A 5,593-nucleotide genomic window follows, 5' to 3' on the forward strand; every position below is an offset into this window, starting at 1 on the left:
TAGAGACAGACCCAGCTAGGTGATGATACTGGTGATAGAGACAGACCTAGCTAGGTGATGATACTGGTGTTAGAGACAGACCCAGCTAGGTGATGATACTGGTGTTAGAGACAGACCCAGCTAGGTGATGATATTGGTGTTAGATAGACCCAGCTAGGTGATGATACTGGTGTTAGAGACAGACCCAGCTAGGTGATGATATTGGTGTTAGATAGACCCAGCTAGGTGATGATACAATACTGTGTATATTCAAGATATCTATCATAAATTGTTCTACTGTCTATCAGGTAAGGATTGTATGAGTTTGAACTGGGAGTCCAATCTAATATTGTTAAAATGACTATCATGCGGTTATGGACAGATGTAGGTGATTACACGGTCAGCTAGCCAATCATTAGGTCTAACCCCGTTGTGGGTGTGGTTCACTACCAAACCAATGACGTCCCAGAACAACTTTGAATGAAACGTATGTAGATAATTGTATTGTTTATTTAATGTGTAGTCTTAACATTCTGGATACTTCCTTTGTCCGACGTGTAAAAAAAAAAGACCCTCCTTCACTGAACCAAAAACTAAAGCTCTTCAAATAAAGCAGCTTAGTTAAATTTTAAACTCCAAATCTATTTTGCATTAAAAAAAAAAAAACTGTCATTCATCACAAACTTTGTAAATATCTAGGTTTTCCCTCTTTAATCAGTGGACACCGCTCGTTTTTATTACAACACACCTGTCATAATTGTTTTCTTTACTAAAGTAGAGGTTTATTATTATTATTATTGCTAAAGGTACTAAAGGTATAGGTGTAAACATAATTATTTTAGCAAGAGATAGCACTTGTATAGCCTAAGAAAGTAGCAGAAATGTGCGGAAAGTAGTTTTGAAGGGAATCAATAACAGTCTAACTTTTTTGGGGGCAACATATATTCTTTTATACTGTACAATGAGAAATKCAACTACAAAATATAAAAACTATATATTAGTCTTCTCCCATTTTTTTAACCATTGCCCCCACCCACAAGGTGTATAAACAACAACAACAAATAAGAAYAAAATAAGATAATAGATACAAAACAAAAACRTGAAGAACATAAATTAATCAAYTCTAATTAGCACATGTAGGACAGTATGCAAGTGTGTGTGCATAGACTTTGCAGATGTATTTCTCACATGTGCAGCACATAGTATTTGTTTTTTCAGTCTTTCTTAGAGAGGCAGAATTGGCATCTCCTACTCTTGCCTGCCCCAGCTRCAGCCTCAAGTGGATAAGGACAAGTTTCAGCCCCCTGAACAGCTTTCACAAGCGCTGCAGATGATGCTGTGCGGGGGAGGCACTCCCTTCTTTGAATGAGTAGGGTTACAAGTGCCTTTCCCAGCTTCCCCAGGAACACCCTCCTCTTGTTCCGCTTATCAGGCATCCAGGTAGGGTTAATCTTGTTCCATATCACGAAGGCATTGTATGAGGACACACATCAATGATGTTATGGAAGATGACCAGAAGCCAGCAGGCCGTCATCCTCGTGCAGCTGTTAGTTCCAATCACCTTGACCAGGTTGTCCGTGCCTACTTCGTTTGTGGTTGTAGTCCAGGATGATGGCTGTCTTCCTGTCCTCCACGGTCACTGATCTCAGACGTTTTGTTTGTGGTTGTAGTCCAGGGAATGATGGCTGTTCTTCCTGTCCTCACGGTCACTGATCTAGACGTTTTGTTTGTGGTTGTAGTCCAGGAGATGGCTGTCTTTCCTGTCCTCACAGTCACTGATCTCAGACGTTTTTGTTGTGGTTGTTAAGTCCAGGATGATGGTTCTTCCTGTCCTCCACGGTCACTGATCTCAGACGTTTTGTTTGTGGTTGTAGTCCAGGATGATGGCTGTCTTCCTGTCCTCACGGTCACTGATCTCAGACGTTTTGTTTGTGGTTGTAGTCCAGGATTGGCTGTTCCTGTCCTTCCACGGTCACTGATCTCAGACGCGTTTTGTTTGTGGTTGTAGTCCAGGATGATGGCTGTCTTCCTGTCCTCCACGGTCACTGATCTCAGACGTTTTGTTATGTTTGTTTGTAGTCCAGGATGATGCTGTCTTCTGTCCTCACACACGATCTCAGACGTTTTGTTTGTTGGTTGTAGTCCAGGATGATGGCTGTCTCCTGTCCCTCCACGGTCACTGATCTCAGACGTTTGTTGTGGTTGTAGTCCAGGATGATGGCTGTCTTCCTGTCCTCCACGGTCACTGAATCTCAGATGTTTTGTTTGTGGTTGTAGTCAGGATGATGGCTGTCTTCCTGTCTCCGCACGGTCACTGATCTCAGACTTTTGTCTCAGGATGACAACGGTTCTTGTTCCTCTGTGGGAGTGAAGAAACTTCAGGAGATGCTGAATTTCTCATTGATGTGTGTGTTGTGTGTGTGTGTGTGTGTGTGTGTGTTGTGTGTGTGTGTGTGTGTGTGTGTGTGGTGTGTGTGTGGTGGTGGTGTGTGTGTGTGTGTGTGTGTGTGGTGGTGGGTTGTGTTTTGGTTTGTGTTGTGTTGTGTTTGTGGGTTTGGTTTTTGTATGGTGTGTAAATAAATTTTTTAACTGCCGGATCAAAAATGACCCTAAAAAAATCGTTGTACCCTAGTGGTGTACAAGCTTTCATGAAAATATTCAAGTTGAAAAAAATATAACTTAGGGGTTTTTCGCTCTGTTTTCTCTGTTATATTTTAACCCTTAAAGACAAACAAGGGTTAAGATATTTCACCTAAATGTATCAGGTTTAGTCTGGTCCCGAATGTGGCTGAGATTCCACTTGATTACTTTGCTATAAATCAAATGTTGAGGTGTTCAGCTACTCTCTCTGTCTCAGCTGAGGATGGAGTCCACGCACACGACAGTCATTCGGTTCTGAATGCTATTACTTTCTCTATTACCTCTATAGAACCCTTCAATTCAAAGTTATTCTAGGATACAAACCCATGGGCTGGATCAGTTTACACTTAACATGTTCACTTGTGTATACGATTCCTCGGTCTTCTCTCTCTCGCCTCTCTCTCTCTCTCTCTCTCTCTCTCTCTCTTCTCATCTCTCTCCTCTTCTCTCTCTCTCTCTCTCTCTCTCTCTCTCTCTCTCTCTCTCTCATCTCTCCTCTCTCGCTCTCTCTCTCTCTTCTCTCTTTCTCTCTCTCCCTCTCTCCTCTTTCTCTCTCTCTCTATTGTTCTCCCTCTCTCTCTCTGTTCTCTCTCTCTCTCTCTCTGTCTCTCTCCTCTCTGTCTCTCTCTCTCTCCTCTCTCTCTGTCTCTCTCTCTGTCTCTCTCTCTCTCTCTCTCTGTTTCTCTCTCCCTCTCTGTCCGCTCTCTTCTTCTCTCTCTCGCTCTCTGTCTCTCTCTCTGTCTCTCTCTGTCTCTCTCTGTCTCTCTTGCTCTTCTGCTCTCTGTCTCCTATCCCTCTCTCTCTCTTGAGGCTAAGAACAGGCTGTGAACCAATGTGTTTTTCTTCCTGACCTCTTTGACTTTATTTTCTTTCTGCTGTTCATACACACAGCCTGGCGTTGAGTAATGAGAGCAAGTCATGAAAGTACACACACAAACACACTAACATGCTGGTCAGGGTTGGTCGATGTGTGGAATGGGGGGGGGGCTTAGAGGGAAAAACATTCACGAGGTGAACCTCTCAGGGGGAACATATTTGACATGTTACAATTTCCTTAAACTGAATACTTACACTTTCAACCATAGTTGAAGTCAACCTTCAACACGAGTTCAGAAAGTAACTTGTTTTTCCGTTTCTAGTTGAGTTTGTGGGAACACCTTTTCTGCTGCTGTCCCCTCCTCATCTTCACAGGTGACTCATCCAGAGAAGAGAGAGAGAGAGAGAGAGAGAAGAGAGGAAGAAGAAGAGAGAGAGAGAGAGAGAGAAGAGACAGACACAGAGACACAGAAGACACAGAGACAGAGAGCGAAACAGAGACAGAGAGGTTACTGATCTCAGACGTTTGGAGGGGTGAAGGCAAACTTTGATCAGAGACACAGAGACAGAGACAGAGACACAGAGACACAGAGACACACGAGAGACAGAGACAGAGACACAGAGACACAGAGAGACAGAGCACAGAGACACAGAGACACAGAGAACAGAGACAGAACGAGACACAGAGACACAGAGACACACGAGACAGAGACAGAGACAGAGACAGAGACCACAGAGAACAGAGAACAGAGACACAAGAGACACAGAGCACAGGGAGGGGGAGGTAGAGAGGGGGAGAGAGGGAGAGGGGGAGGGGGGGTAGAGAGAAATAACAAGCTTTGGGAATGGAACATCTCCAGATTATATCTCCATGACAACAACAGACAAAAGATACCATCACCATGACAACAACAGACGAAAGATACAATCTTGTATCACGGTACATCTCTGTGGGTGGCCCCTCTCCCATCACAGATATACATACCTGAACCTGCATCAAGCCAATCTAGAACATGCAGGTAGGTCTCCACCTATAGCCTTTACCTTTAAACTGTGTTCCTTTCTTCTTCTTCTTMTTCTTCTTCTCTAAATGTGTTCCCGTGTGCTTCTTAAGAGATGCGAGGCAAGAAACAACACCAAGTGAGTTTGAAGGTTAAGTCCTACCTGTGTGTCCAGGGGTGGGACATCTAGCTTTAGAGGTTGGGGTTTGGGGACCCAACCTGGCCGTATCTGTATCCACCGGTTAAATGGGAGAGAGAGAGATCTTGACATCTTAGAGCCAAAAAACTATTTTTAGCAGTAATCTTCTCTGATTGATTGAGAGATTCAAGGACCTATCGTATTTAAGTAACATAATAAACGCAAGGAATATTTGAATATTTTAATTCGTAGACTTTGAAATACATTTTGTAACTTTGTCCAAGAAGCTTTTAAATGCAGGGCACTCCTACATTATATCAAGGACTGTGCCTACTTGATTTAGGGGACCGGGTGAAAAGTTGAGAGTTGAGAGTTCGGGGCCAATTTAATCGTAAAACATTTCCTTGGTGATAATTACAGTCAGTGAACAAACTTTAAATTTATAAATTAATGGTTCGAGGGGCCTCCCGGGTGGCGCAGTGGTCTAGGGCACTGCATCGCAGTGCTAGCTGCGCCACCAGAGTCTCTGGGTTCGCGCCCAGGCTCTGTTGCAGCCGGCCGCGACCGGGGGGTCCGTGGGGCGACGCACAATTGGCCTAGCGTCGCCCGGGTTAGGGAGGGTTTGGCCGGTAGGGATATCCTTGTCTCATCGCGCTCCAGCGACTCCTGTGGCGGGCCGGAGAGCAGAGATATGGTTTTGGATTAAGAGGGGAGACGGACTCTTGCTTCGGGTATAGACCGAGGAAGGACTGATAGAAATTGTCAGTTCTGTCAAAATGTTCTTTAAGGATTGAGGTCAGGGCTTTGTGATGGCCACTCCAATACATTGACTTTGTTGTCCTTAGCCATTTTGACAACTTTGGAAGTATCTTGGGGTATTGTCCATTTGGAAGGACCCTTTGCGACCAGCTTTAACTTCTGACTGCGATTGTTTGAGATGTTGCTTCAATAGTATCACTATTTTGCGTCTCATGATGCCATCTATTTTGATAGAAGTGCACTAGTCCTCCTGCAGCAA

The sequence above is a fragment of the Salvelinus sp. IW2-2015 genome, unplaced genomic scaffold (assembly GCF_002910315.2).
Source record: "Salvelinus sp. IW2-2015 unplaced genomic scaffold, ASM291031v2 Un_scaffold5710, whole genome shotgun sequence".
NCBI lineage: Eukaryota > Metazoa > Chordata > Actinopteri > Salmoniformes > Salmonidae > Salvelinus > Salvelinus sp. IW2-2015.